We start from the raw sequence: 15,066 nt of genomic DNA, 5'->3' as shown, positions 1-15,066 counted from the left end.
ATATGTGAACCATGAACTTCCAGATGTTCAAGCTGGTTTTAGAAAAGGCAGAGGAACCAGAGATCAAATTGCAAACATCCCCTGGATCATCGAAAAAGCAAGAGAGTTTCAGAAAAACATCTATTTCTGCTTTATTGACTATGCCAAAGCCTTTGACTGTGTGGATCACAATAAACTGTGGAAAATTCTGAAAGAGATGGGAATACCAGACCACCTGACCTGCCTCTTGAGAAATCTGTATGCAGGTCAGGAAGCAACAGTTAGAACTGGACATGGAACAAGAGGCGGGTTCCAAAGAGGAAAAGGAGTACTTCAAGGCTGTATATTGTCACTCTACTTATGTAACTTATATGCAGAGTACATCATGAGAAACACTGGGCTGGAGGAAGCACAAGCTGGAATCAAGATTACTGGGAGAAAAATCAATAACCTCAGATATGCATATGATACCACCCTTATGGCAGAAAGTGAAGAAGAACTAAAGAGCCTCTTGATGAAAGTGAAAGAAGAGAATGAAAATGTTGGCTTAAAGCTCAACATTCAGAAAACTAAGATCACGGCATCCGGCCCCATCACTTCATGGCAAATGGGGAAGCAGCGGAAATAGTGGCTGACTTTATTGTTTGGGGCTCCAAAATCACTGCAGATGGTGACTGCAGCCATGAAATTAAAAGATACTTACCCCTCGGAAGGAAAGTTATGACCAATCTAGACAGCATATTAAAAAGCAGAGACATTACTTTGCCAACAAAGGTCCATCTAGTCAAGGCTATGGTTTTTCCAGTGGTCATGTATGGATGTGAGAGTTGGACTATAAAGAAAGCTGAGCACTGAAGAATTGATGCTTTTGAACTATGGTGTTGGAGAAGAGTCTTGAGAGTCCCTTGGACTGCAAGGAGATCCAATCAGTCCACCCTAAAGGAGATCATTCCTGGGAGTTCATTGGAAGGACTGATGCTGAAGCTGAAACTCCAATATTGTGGCCACCTGATGCAAAGAACTGACTCCTTGGAAAAGACTCTGACGCTGGGAAAGATTGAGGGCAGGAGGAGAAGGGGACGACAGAGGATGAGATGGTTGGATGGTATCACCGACTCGATGGACATGGGTTTGGGTGGACTCCGGGAGTTGGTGATGGACAGGGAGGCCTGGCGTGCTGCGGTTCATGGGGTCACAAAGAGTCGGACATGACTGAGCGACTAGACTGAACTGTACTGGTCTCATTATTTTCATTTTTAAACTATGGATTTGTGAGAATAAGTACCTGTTTGCAAAACTACTGTGGAATAAAATCTGGGTCCTCACATTCTGTAGATTTTAGAATTTTCACAAGTTCATAATATCCCAAGCATGAAAAATGTTATGTCAGAAGTTCGGGTGCAAAAGTAAAGTGACAGCTGAATCTGTATGTGTACCAGGTAGAATAATGCACTTGTGTATCGATAAAATACCACTTCCATATTTTGGATTCAAGAGAACAGAACAACCTCTGAACATCCCTCATGTTCATCCCTGTCCAGTTTCTTTTGTTGTTTTAAGGTTCTTTCGGCTTTCTCAAATCCAATGGGTATATCATAAGACATAATATCACTTCATTTTGGAAATGACTGGGCTATGTGTGCTGGATGAATTAATTATGTTAATTAATTTAATATGGTAACTTCTAAATAATGCCTTCCACTACTCCTAGTATGAAACAAATCATTGAAAAACTTCCAAGAAAATCATATTAATCCTGTACTAAAATAAAAACCTCCAAAAATCATATTATATACTGTGCCAGTGGAATCATAATTACTTCAGGACAAATACAGAACTTCAAATTATAATTGAATTATTATAGTTAACAATGTTAATTTAGCAATCAACATTATTAAATGAGAACTGAGGAAATTAAGGCATATATACATATGTATCTTATGAGACACCACTGGTGCTCTAACATTTGATAATCATAAACCTCAACCATCAGACAGAAGGAGAAATAGTGTAGAAGACATCCACACTTCATATCACGGTAAAACCTTTTGGACCCATCTTTTAGGGTCCTGAAATTTCCATCTTATTGCATCAAAAAATTTTGAAGTATAATCTGCAAACCAAAGGCAAAACATCCCTAATTTAAAAATTTTGAAAGTTTCTATAACTACTATGCCTACAAAAATAGACATAAACTACATTTGGATTACTTATCTAAATTTACTTAATTGACTAAAACCAAGTCAGTTAAAATTTTTCTGAGTCCCAAGATGGGAATATGTTATTAATCATTTTAACAAAACATTAGTTGCTCTAAGCACAATCCAAGAATTCTATATCCTTAACTTCCTACTAATAAGTGAAAATGAGGTACTGGACTAGGGGGATTAGGAGGAGGGGAGGAACTAGACAGAGCTAGTGGAGAACCAAACACTTGCTGAGGTAAGTCACAAATCAAGCATTTTCCATGTTGCTCAGTTTATGTTTGTAGGCAAAATTTATGCAGCTAAACCTTAAATTTATGTAGGTAAAATTTAAGGTTAACATCCAGGACAAAGGCATTTCATTGATTGAACCGTGGCTCTGGTGAAGGACAAACAGGGAAAATGCAGGTGGCTTCAAACCAAGATGCTGGTGAAGATATGAGTACACCAGTACGCATACCAAGACAGTGGATAGAAGTGGGTGACTGAGGCCGTTATCAATGCAAGGAAACTGACAGGAGGCAGTTTATTGATAAAATACCACTTCCGTATTTTGGATTCAAGAGAACAGAACAAATATGCTTAGAACCACATTAGCATAAGATTTCAGAGTCAACCTTGAGAAAACTATAGATAGTACATTAACTGGGAGCAACTGAGCAATACAGTTGCTCTAGTATTGCAGCTAGTATTCTACAAAACTAGCAAACCAGAGACCAAAGACACACACACTAATCTTTGTGTCAGTTAGCCTACTTTGGTTGCTTTATTTACGCCTAGAAAACCTTTTCTGACAACTCAGAGCTCCCTTGCACATTTGTGTTTTTCCTAAATTCAGAGATTAATAGTCAGTGTTACACAGCTCACTAACTACATGATATGAATAGTTCATGATCCATGTCCTTTGCACTCATGTCCTTCATTCACTGAAAAATATTCTCCTAAACTGATAAATTCAATGAAATTTGTTAAAAGACTATTCTCTTCTCTTTTTAACTTTTTCTTTTGTATTGGGGTATAGCCGATTAACAATTTTAGGTCAGCCATACATATAATGTATCCATTACCCCCTTGTGGCTCAGCTAGTAAAGAATCTGCCTGCAGTGCCAGAGGCCTGGGTTTGACCCCTGGGCTGGGAAGAACCCCTGGAGAAGGGGGAGGCTGCCTGCTCCAGTCTTCTGGCCTGCAGAATTCCACGGACTCTATAGTCCATGGGGTCGCAAAGAGTCAGACACAACTGAGCGACTTTCACTCACTCACTCATTACCCCCAAAACTCTCCTCCCATCCAGTCTACTACAGGACACTGAGCAGAGTTCCAAGCCAGTAGATCCTTGTTGGTTACCCATTTGAAATATAGGAGTGAGTTTGTGTTAAAAGACTATTCTAATGTATCTTCCATATGTAGCAATTAAAATATGGAATTTCAATTATTCTTGTAGCTTATGTTTTTATTAGGTCAGGAAAGACTTTTTTAAAGCAATTATTAAAAACAAAATTTTAAAAATTAAAGGCACATTTGTTAGTACTGACAACTAAAGTGCTTTGGCTTTAAATTTATCACTATTCAAGTTAGTGCTACAGAGTATTTGTGTGTATATAAACACACACACATGTGTATATATACATACACACATATATGTATATACATTCCTATAAATATATATTTGTTTAATATAAAGCTTGTTGGGTTTTTTCCCCAAGAAATATTGAATCAAGACATACAGCATCCAAGGCCCTATGTGAGGCACTATACCAAAATAGAGAAGACAGATAATTAACAAAGCTAAATATAATATCACAGTACTCTTAGTGCTATTAATAAAAATAGTGGTGCTATAAGAAAGAATGATAGAAGCATTAGTTTGGATGGTGGTGATGGTGGCACTGGGTTTGTTAAGACACGCAGATCTGAGAGCCAAAAGCAGTTTAAAGTCAACCAGGCTATGGAGGTGTGTGCTTGGGTGGAGAGAGGCATTGAGGCAGGGGAACTGTATGGATAGCAGTCCTGTGGCTGGAGGGAGGGACCTTGGCTCACTCAGAAGTTATGAAGATCTGTAGGTCACAGAGCAAAGAAGGAGAGATGATTAAACAAAAGGATGGAGAAGTGGACAGGGACGTTTTTACAGGTTTCGTCTAAGCTCTCAAAGGTCAAAGCATTGCCTGTCTTGTCAGATTGTTGTTGTTTAGTCACTGAGCTGTGCCCTGCTCTTTTGGGACTCCATGGACTATATAGACTTCCAGGCTCCTCTGTCCACGGGATTTCCCAGGCAAGAATACTGCAGTGGGTTGCCATTTTCTTCTTTAGAGATTGAACCCACATCTCCTGCATTGGCAGACAGATTCTTTACCACTGAGCCACCAGGGAAGCCTCATGTGAGGACAGGACACTTAATTGGTACTCATTGATTCAACAATGTATACAGTATTATTTCCCTCCTTTCAATCAGAAAAAACAGCTCCTTTACCAAAGTGAAGGCTACTAATCCATGACTCAGCTGTTTTATATGCCACTTCTATCCAATTGCCGAAACTCACTCATTTCCCATTTCATTTATTTTTCATTTCCTTGTGTATGTTCAATAGTCAAAGCCCTACAATTATAGTGCTCACCAGGCTGGTAGTAAGAGAAAATTCCAGAAAGAAGAAGAGAACCCTGAATCACCTGACAATTCCCACTAAGCAAGCGACACTTGTACTAACCCAGTATTTCAAATTGCTAAATTAGGAGAATCAGTTATTGCCTTTGGGAAAGTGGCCATGTCAGAATTTTCAGGAGTAACTACCTAAAAAAATCCACGCGGACTCAGCGAGCTTAGAGAAGCAAGAACTTGGTCAGATATCCAAAGTAATAAAACTAACGTTTACTGAGTGATTCTGCAGCGCCAGACTCTAGCAATGTTCACACGGACACACGTCAGACCCTAACTCTTGAAACTTTTGACCATTACCCAATTTCAGAGAGGAGCCAAGGAAGGAACGTACAGGGAGGAACTCCCTGGGAGTCCACAGATATTAAGCAGTAGTGTCAGGTTCAACTCGGGCAGGTGGACGCTTGAGCTACTGATTTTCGTTTCTATGTGATAAACCACCCATCTTCACACTTCTTCTGGTGTTCCAGGTTGCCTAACATAGTTTTGGCTCTAGCCACATTCATTAATGCTTACCTTTAAACGACAGCTAGCAGGCTCTATTAATTGTCTCTTCTAAGACCCCCAAATACTGGCAGATACCCGAGCCCAGGTTCTGTTCATGATCCAGCCCTGCTCCATGCTGCGAAGAGAGGTACTACGTGATGCCCAAGTCTCCAAGGCGGTTTCAGGCAGGGAAACTTTGGAAAGGTCCTGGGAATGGCCGGGATACCACTAGGCCAGGTGGCCCGCTTTCTTGAGCCCCTGCTGTGGTTCTGGGGTAGCGTTTGGAGGCTGGACCGCTGCCCCAGCCCGTGACGCCAACACGAAGCCCCGCCTCGTGCCCCGCCCCCACCGGCCAGCCTGCTCTTGCGCATGCGTCCTGCCTCGGCCGTGGTTCCGGTTCCAGGCGGTCGGAGCGTGGGGGCTGAGGTCGCGGGCTTGGTGGTTCTCCTTGTCTGGGGACGAAGTCGCTGCAGGTGGGTGTGAGACGGGGAGGTGAGACCACTGTTCTGGTGAGGCTAGAGGCGCAGGGAGAGTGCCTGCTCCCTTTCTTGACCCCAGCGAGGCTCTAAAAACGTTGGTTCTGAGGCTCAGGGCCTCAAAGAACTGGAACATGGACTCCAGCTGAAACTTGGAAAACGAGTAACAGAAGAGTGGCCGCCTCCTGGGTGGGCTCTCGGCGCCTCCTGAGGGGGAGCTTCCTTGATTATGGCGTTGACTGCCACCCATTAGAATCCTGTCGCTTCAAAACGAGGAACGGGGGTGTTCAGAATAAAAATAGGGACTGATTAAGCGTGCTTTTCCTGGTGATCTCTTTCTTGGTCACGCTCTCTCCCTTCTCTTTTATTGGTGAGGTGAAGCTATTTTTTCTAATTTGTAATTTCTTTTTAAATTCAAGTATAGTTGGTTTATATTATTGTTTTGATTTCAAGTGTACACCATAGTGATTCAGTTATTTTAGAGGTTATACTTCGTTAGAGATTAGGATACTGAGTTAGTTTCCTTACGTGTGTGTAGTAAGTCGCTTCAGTCCTGTCGGACTCTATGTGACCCTATGGGTTGTAGCCCACCAGGCTCCTTTGTCCATGGGATTCTCCAGATAAGGATACTGGAGTGGGTTGCTGTTCCCTTCTCCAGGGGATCTTTCTGACCCAGGGATCAAACCCGCCTCTCTGAAGTCTCCTGTGTAGCCAGGCTCTATAGTGTATCCTGTTGCTTATCTATTTTACGTGTGATAAATGTATATCTGTTAACTGCATAGTCCTGATTTGTTACACTCCTTCTCTCTCTGCCTTTTGGTAATGGCAAGTTTGTTTTCTATGCCAGTGAGTTTGTTTTTGTTTTGTATATATTGTACATTCATTTGTATTATTTTTTTAGAGTCCACTTATAAGTGATATTGTATAGTACTTGTTTTCCTCCGTATGACATTTCACTAAGCATAAAACGTTCTCTAGGTAAATCCACATTGTTGCAAAGGGCACTATTTCATTCTTTTTATGGCTGAATAGTATTCTCTTGTATATGCAGACCACTTTTTCTTACTCTAGTCATATGGATGGATGCTTGTGTTGTTTTTATTTCTTTGGCTATTGTAAATAGTGCTATTGTGAACATTGGGGCACTTGCATCTCTTCAAATTAGTGTTTCCTTTTTTCCCCAAATATGCCCAGGAGTGGAGTTGCTGATCAACTGGTAACTTTATTTTTACATTTTAAATAAGCTCCATACTCTCTTCATAGTGGCGGTGCCACTTTAGTTGCTCACTAATGGTGTGGCAGGGCTGCTTCTCAGCACCCTCGCCAACATTTGTTATGGGTATTCTGACAGGTGTGAGGTGAAACCTCGTTGTGGTTTTGCTGTGTATTTCTCTAACAATTGGTGATGTTGAGCATCTTCTCATGTGCCTGTTGGCCACATGTATGTTTTCTTTGGAAAAATGTTTCTTCAAGTCTTGTTCCCCTCTCGCCCCTTTTTTTGATATAATTTGTTTTTTGAATAGAGTTGTATGAGCAGTATATTTTAAACATTAACCACCTTGTCAATTATATCATTTGCAAATATTTTCTCCCATTCTGTAAGTTGGCTTTTTGTGTTGTTGATGGTTTCCTTTGCTGGGTCAAGCTTTTTCAACCTAAGCTTAATTTGCTTTTTTCTATTTGCTTTAGGAGACTAACAAAATATCACTAGGGTTTATGTCAAAGAGTATTTTGCTTCTGTTCTCTTTTAGGAGTTTTATGGTGTCATGTCTTACATGTAGGTCTTTAAAATAGTTTATTTTTATGTATGTTTTTGTATATGGTATGGGAGAACATTTGAATTTCATTGTTTTACATGTAGCTGTCATATTTTCCCAGCATTTTTGAAGAGATTGTGTTTTCTCCATTGTATACTTTTGCCTCCTTTGTCATAGATTAATTGACCATAGATGTGTGAGTTTATTTCTGGGAATATCTATCTATTTTGTTCCATTGATCTATGGATTTTTGTGTCAAAACTATGCTGTTTTGATTACTGTAGCTTTCTAGTATAGTTTGAGGTCTGGGTGAGTGATACCTTCAGTTGTATTCTTTTTTTCTCAGGTTTGCTTTGGCAATTCAGGATCTTTTGTTGTTTCTGTGAATTTTAGTGTTGTTTGTTCTAGTTTTGTGTCCCGTTTAGTGCCTGGAATACTAATGGTCTCTGTTTAATTATTTTTTTCAATTTTTCTCTTGCCCTTTCAGTTGGGAGTAGTTCCTCTTTCTTTTAATTTTACTTATTATTATTATTATTTATTTATTTTTTGCTATCTCTTGTCTTGAAGGGGTGATTTTATGTGGGAGCAATCCTGTGTAAACTGAATGTGTCTTTCCTCAAGGTGTGTTGGCAAATATCACCTTGCTAGGAGGTATGGTCTAAAGCCTGTGCAGGGTGTGAGGCAGGACTTCTTTTCTTCTTTGTGGCTGGCACTCACCAGTCAGGGGTGAAGTCTGCTCCCCAGTTGCTGGAGCAGGCACCCTGAGGCCTGAGTTCAAGATGGCTCTGTTCACTTTGAATATTGTTTTGCCCCAGAGGAGAGGAGTGCTAGAGAGATTCATGCACTTATGGAAGTCCAATAGGTTGCCTGTGTAGGTGTCAACAGCTCTGCTCAGACAAAGCCTAGTGATCATGTCCCTTCCCCTCTTGTTGCCCCAGGTATGATGCAAGGTTGTGGCTGGAGTGGGTATGGCTGGAGCATTCTCTGGGCTCAGGACAGGGGTTAGGACATTGTAGCTGCAGGAATTGAAGTGGCTGTGCTGACATCAGAGATCTGGGCTACTTTTGAGGTGCTGATTGACCTAACACCAACACTGGCACTTCGCACCCCTAGATCACACCTCAGTCCATCTCTGTGTCCCTCAGTTCAGTTCAGTTCAGTCGCTCAGTCGTGTCTGACTCTTTGTGACCCCTGGACTGCAGCTTGCCAGGCCTCCCTGTCCATCACCAATTCCCAGGGTGTACTCAAACTCAACGATCATTGAGTCAGTGATGCCATCCAACTGTCTCATCCTCTGTTGTCCCCTTCTCCCCCCGAGTTCAATCTTTCCCAGCATCAGGGTCTTTTCAAATGAGTCAGCTCTTCACATCAGGTGGCCAAGTATTAGAGTTTCAGCTTCAGCATCGGTCCTTCCAATGAATATTCAGGACTGATTTCCTTTAGGATGGACTGGTTGGATCTCCTTGGAGTCCAAGGGACTCTCAAGAGAGTCTTCTCCAACACCACAGTTCAAAAGCATCAATTCTTCAGTGCTCAGCTTTCTTTATAGCCCAACTCTCACATCCATACATGATTACCAGAAAAACCATAGCTTTGACTATATGGACCTTTGTGGGCAAAATAATGTCTCCACTTTTTAATATGCTCTCTAGGCTTATCTGTGTCCCTACATCAGGTTTTTTCCCAAGACTTGTCTGTGGAGGGCCAAGCTGTGGTATGGGATGAATGGAACTGAGTGTACACCCCGTTTGGATTGGAAAGTGGCGAAAGGTGTCAGCTACCAGTACAGAGCTTTCTCTTCCCTGTTTGTTGGTAGACCAGCACCCACACACTCTTTGTGAGTGGAGTCTGAAATTCTCCAACTTTTCTATCCCTCCCACCAGATTCTCTCATCAGCCAAAGGCACTGGTTTTCCCTGTGTATGGCCCCAGGATGGGATGCCCAGTCTGTGGCTCAAGCCATGCATTGCTTAGAGAAAGGGTCTGCCCATGTGGAGCTTTTCTACTTTCATAGCTCCCCCAGGGGCAGAGGTCCTGACCCTGTGCCTTTTTTGTGTCCTACCAGATGATGTTGAAATCTTTCTTGCAGCTTTGGTTGTATAGGAGTTCTTTTTCCTGTTTCCAGTTAGTTTTCCATGAGAATTTTTCCACATGTAGATTTATTTTTTATGTGTTTTGGGGAGGGAGGTGAGTTTCACATCCTTCTACTCTGCCATCTTTATCTGATCCCACTGCCTCCTCCTTTATGTCAAATGATATTTTTAATTAGTTGAAGTGTCAAAGTGACCAGGTGTGTAGAATGTTTAATTTTCTGCCCCAGAGCTGGCACATAACCATGGAATAAATACATTTTTCTTAACTTGAACAGAAATGCCTTCATTGATATTTAACTTTTTTTGTTGTTTACAAAAGTAACACATGATCTTCTGAATAATAAAGCCAGACATGAAGAAAAAAGGGAAACCCTGTTCTCTCCACCTCCTGTTTTTGTTTTCATTACACTGTCAACAGTGGTTAACAGGCATTCTAAGATTTAACTAAGAGAGGTAGATGGGAGGAGAGAAGAAGGGCATTGGAAGGGATGGGAATAGACAGAAAAACTGAGAAAATGAGATGAAAGGAGAAAAAGCAAGGCACTTTGGCCTGAATCCCACCTCATCCACTTACCATATCTATGACATTGTGAAAGTTACCTGCTCATTTCTGTGCCTCATTTTTAATATGTAAAATGAGGATGATAATAGCATCTACTCCATAACATTTTTATCAGAATTAAGAAAAATAAATATGTAAAGGATTTAAATGGATGCCTGTCATACAGTAAGAACTCAATAAATGTTGTCTGTGTAAGATGTATATTACAAAAATGAACATACACATAGTTTTGTTTTTTTTTTTAATGCCAATAGGATTATTTTATGCAAACTGTTCTCTGGAATGCATCTTAGAAATCTCCAAGCCTTTGATGCAGAACTGTATCAGTAATCTAATTATGTAGGTATACTTCATTTTAAATTTTTCACAATTATCAATTATTTTTATAATTTTATTAAGTGATGACTATGCTGTAGTCATTATTCTTGCACCTGTCTTCTGGTGCAAACTACAGAAGACTGTATTATTCCACATACATACCTTGTTATATTGGGCTTTGCAGGTACTGTGCTTTTTACAAATTAAAACTTTGTGGCAACCCTGTGTTGTCAGATGATGGTTAACATTTTGGAGGGGATAAATTATTTTTAAATTAAGGTATATGTGTGTGTATATGGTTTTTAGACATAATGCTATTGCACATTTAATAGACTACAGTATAGTATAAGCATAACTTATATGAACTGAGAAACCAAAAAACTTCATGTTATTCACCTTCTTGTGACATTTGCTTTATTGCAGTGAACTGTAACCAAGCTCACAGTATCTCTGAGGGGTCTACCTCTGAAGAAATGTATAAGAATAAAAATTTATCTCCACAGAACCCCAGAGAGATGATGACTTAGTAATAGCAAATAAAGAGGAGGACAAAATTGAAAATTAGAATATAAAATGAAGTATGCACAGTAGTCAAAAGGCTATCTACCCACCCTCATTCACCACCTCAATGGAAAGGATGTGGCAATGTTGTGGATTACACTAAGCAAGAGATGGAAGATTTCTTCCGTGTAAAACTGAACAGAGAAGTCTTGGGATTCATTGGGGAAGGAGAGGTTAAAAAGTAACATTTAATTGAAAGCTCCTGGATCTCTACAGTTTTCCCCTCCCTTCTGCAGAGATGGACTGAGGTGTGGTCTAGGGGTGGGCAGTACCACTGTTGGTGCTAGCTCGGTCAGCACCTCAAAAGCAGCCCAGATCTCTGATGTCAGCACAGCCACTTCAACAGTCAGGAAACTAAACCCCAAGAAAAGCTTCTGCAAATACTGGAGACCTTGGCATCTACCTTGACTACTGCATCATAATCTTAAGAACTGAATGTGTGTCCCCCAAATTTCATATGTTGAAGCCCTGTTCCCCTAATGTAACAGTATTTAGAGATGGGCCTTTGAAAGACACTAAGGTTTAGATGAGATCATGAGGGTGGGGCCCCATAATGGGCTTAGAATCCTTTTAAGAAGAAGAGAGACAAGAGCTCATTCTCTGTCCTGTGAGGGAGAAAGCTGCTGTCTGCAAGCCAGGAAGAGGGCCCTTCCCAGGAATAAAATCTGTTGACACCCTGATCTTGGACTTCTCAGCTTCTAGAACTGTTGGAAAAAATTTTCTATTGTTAAAGCCTCCCAAACTATGGAATTCTGTTACAGCAGACAGGCTGAGTAAAACTGATGTTAAGAACAAAGCTAAACTGCAGGATCCATCAGAAGGAAAAGATGAGATTGGTGCAGATGTAATTGCAGCTTTTGCATTGTTGAAATTTGGCATTTGATATTAGAATACATTCTTAAATGTAGTTATACCTCATTTTAATATGCATTTCTCATTTTATGGGTTTTTTTGCTAATGATTTGTTACTTGCTGTGACTTTTATATTTATTTTATACTATAGAAATGATGTTAGACCAAAAGCAAATTCGAGCAATATTCTTAAGTGGGTTGCAAAGCAGCAGAGACAACTCACAACATCAGCAACACATTAGGCCCAGGTACTGCTAATGAGTGAGCAGTACAGTGGTGGCTCACGAAGTTTTGCAGCAGAGATGAGAGCCTTGAAGATGAGGAGTGCAGTGACTGGCCGTCAGAAGTTAACAATGACCAACTGGGAGCAGTCACCGAAGCTGGTCCTTACAAGTATGCAAGAAGTTGCCAAAGAACTTAGTGTCGACCATTCTACAGTCATTGGGCATTTGAAGCAAATTGAAAAGGTAAAAAGCTCAATAAGTGGGTGCCTCATGAGCTGACTGCAAATCAAAAAAATCTTCACTTTGATGTGTCATCTTTTCTTATTCTATGCGACAACAATAAACATTTGATTGGATTGCGACATTCGACAATAAGTGGATTTTCTACAACTGGTGACAACTATTTCAGTGGTTGTACCAAGAAGACGCTCCAAAGCATTTCCCAAAGCCAAACTTGCACTCAAAAAAGTTCATGGTAACTGTCTGATGGCCTGCTGCCCATCTTATCCACTTCAGCTTTCTGAATCCCAGTGAAACCATTACATCTGAGAAGTATGCTCAGCAAATTGATGAGATGCACGGAAAACTGCAGTGTCTGCAGCCAATATTGGTCAACACAAAGGACCCAATTTTCTCCACAACAATGCCCAACCACACATCAGACAACCAATGCTTCAAAAATTGAATGAATTGGGCTATGAAGTTTTGCCTCATCCACTATGAGATGTGATCTCTTGCCAGCAAACTACCAAGAGTTCATCAAATCCTGAAGCACAGATTTTTATGCTACAGGAATAAACCAACTTATTTCTCATTGGCAAAAATGTGTTGATTGTAATGGTTCCTATTTTGATTAAGAAAGATGGGTTTGAGCCTTTGTTACAATAAGCCTAGTTAAAACACATGGTCTGAAACTGTAATTATGTTTGCACCAACGTAATAATAACTTTCCTAGCAGTATCTAGACAAGTGTTTGATCAGCTAACTAGGGGATGGAAAACTGGGGGAGAAATCTTTGTAATTCTATTTAATCTAGCATCTATTCTGATAGCATTGGTCTTAGGCCATCCCAGTTATACATTTGATTGTCATTCCTGAATATAATATTGACAGCAGTGAAATATGTCAGATGTTTGGTGATCAGCCCTATTAGTGTATTCAGTACTTCTCATTGAGGTAGCACTAGTTATTCCCCTGGCATGACTGATGGAGTCCAACCTTGCATTTACAGTCATTTTATCATGTTGACCAGTCCTGATTCCCTGTTTGTCCTCTACCAGAAGTTCTGCAAGGCTCAATCCCTGTCTTGGATGCTAGCCTCTCAAAGATCATTCAAGTTAAACTTTGCCACTTGTTGTGTCTCTAAAAAATGTTTACTTTAAGTTTTGAGATTTGGAGAAATGCCAGTGCTTTTTTCCAGGGCTTAACCTTGTCATTGTAGATAATAAATAGATCCACATCTGCAATAACTTCAAGTGACCCCAAAAGTTCTCAGTATGGTGTGTTATGGAGAGTCCTATTTTGAATTAGCGTCTGTGAAAATTTAGAATCCATTCTTTAGAGAAGAATTGAGGCCTTGAATAACCATAATAGTTGGCTCAGTGAATTGGGATATGGAAAGATCTCTCAAAATAAGAATGCTGTCTATTAACATAATGTGTTGAGCCATTCTTTGCAAAATATTTTGAGGACTCTCCTACAAATTGTCTGCAAGTCTTCAAAGAAGATATGGACCATTTTATTTAAAAAAGAATGAGCTGTGACACAGAGAATATATATTTAGGAGACATGCTTCAGTCATTCCCTCCCATCCACCCTCCCCTGCTTCTAGGGAAAATAAACAAAAACACCATCCAGGTTAGTTTTCTGTGGACCCCAGTATCCTGATGTTTTAGTGAGTCAGATGCTGGTGGTAAGCATTCCTTCTCTTTCGCATGCCCAAGACAAACCTGAGTTCCTTTCCTAATAGGATGTTCAGATTCACAATACTTCTTAATTCCCATTTTCTCCATGCACCCCTCCCCCCTCTTCTCTTTCTCTCTCTCTCCCCTAGTTTCCACCTCTGAATTTTTTTTGTTTATTTAAAATTCTGAGAGAATATCTCATTTGATATTTCATACCTTAGTTTATTTAAACTTTGACTATCCCATTTTTAGCTTGTGTCCTCCCCAAATGTCCTTTTTTACAAAACTTTTCATGTTTTATAGATGTGTTTTTAGTCTGAGGTTTTTTATGGGGTGGGAGCAATTCTTCAGTTTTCTCTTCTACCAATAATTTCTGTTTTTTGAATGTTTAGCTTGTCTTTTGTTGAATTTTGTCTGTTTGCCTGAGGCCTTGCTTAAGTGTTGGGTGATTCCTAGATAGTATATATATATATGGTCAGAAGCAGTAAGGTAGCAGATTTTAGCAGCAAACTTTGTTGATGAGTTTGCTTCACTGTATGGTTAATGAGTAGAAAGCTGCATTTTTTTTTTCTTCCACATACTCCAAAATCTGGAGTTTTTTTTATTGTGTTTTCTTTGACTATACAGTTCCTCCAAAGAGCAATTTTCTGACCATCTCTATGGAAGTCACTGTGAAAGTATTGTCATTTTTTATATCTCAGATGAAAACATAATTAGAAAGCTCAATGTATTTATAATATAGAGGAAGAATAAGAGAGAGGCTGAGAGAGAAAGACAGAAGAAAATGAAAAGTGGACTTGAACAACTGGTTAGGAGAGGGCCACAGATTTACCTTGTTCATTAAAAAAGGAGGTAACTATTGTGACCAAGGTTAGACTCAAGGGCAGACAGGTCCACCTAGTCCAGACGGAATGTACTTATGCATCTCAGGGTACTAACCTCTTTCTTCAGGCAGCAGTGCTAATAACTAACTGCCATGCAGTGTCCAATTGCTGAAATCA

The 15,066-nt window shown here is 40.2% G+C and overlaps 1 protein-coding gene and 1 long non-coding RNA gene across 2 annotated transcripts in view; one reads left to right on the top strand and one right to left on the bottom strand.

The window, feature by feature from the left end:
• The window catches only part of LOC110139147 (phospholipid scramblase 2-like), a 44,706-nt gene extending 39,063 nt beyond the window's left edge, over positions 1-5,643 (bottom strand). Inside the window, exon 1 of the mRNA XM_020896763.2 lies at positions 5,350-5,643. The gene's annotated coding sequence lies outside the window, so the exon portion shown is untranslated. The remainder of the gene's footprint in view (positions 1-5,349) is intronic.
• Positions 5,644-5,710: 67 nt separating this feature from the next.
• LOC110139149 (uncharacterized) lies at positions 5,711-13,738 on the top strand. Its single transcript, XR_002314423.2, has 3 exons — positions 5,711-5,792; positions 10,461-10,545; positions 10,948-13,738. It is a non-coding gene; the product is annotated as an uncharacterized lncRNA (long non-coding RNA).
• Positions 13,739-15,066: the final 1,328 nt, after the last annotated feature.

Source organism: Odocoileus virginianus, chromosome 4 (assembly GCF_023699985.2).
Source record: "Odocoileus virginianus isolate 20LAN1187 ecotype Illinois chromosome 4, Ovbor_1.2, whole genome shotgun sequence".
In the NCBI taxonomy this organism is placed as follows: domain Eukaryota; kingdom Metazoa; phylum Chordata; class Mammalia; order Artiodactyla; family Cervidae; genus Odocoileus; species Odocoileus virginianus.
This window is presented reverse-complemented; position numbering and strand designations above follow the sequence as displayed.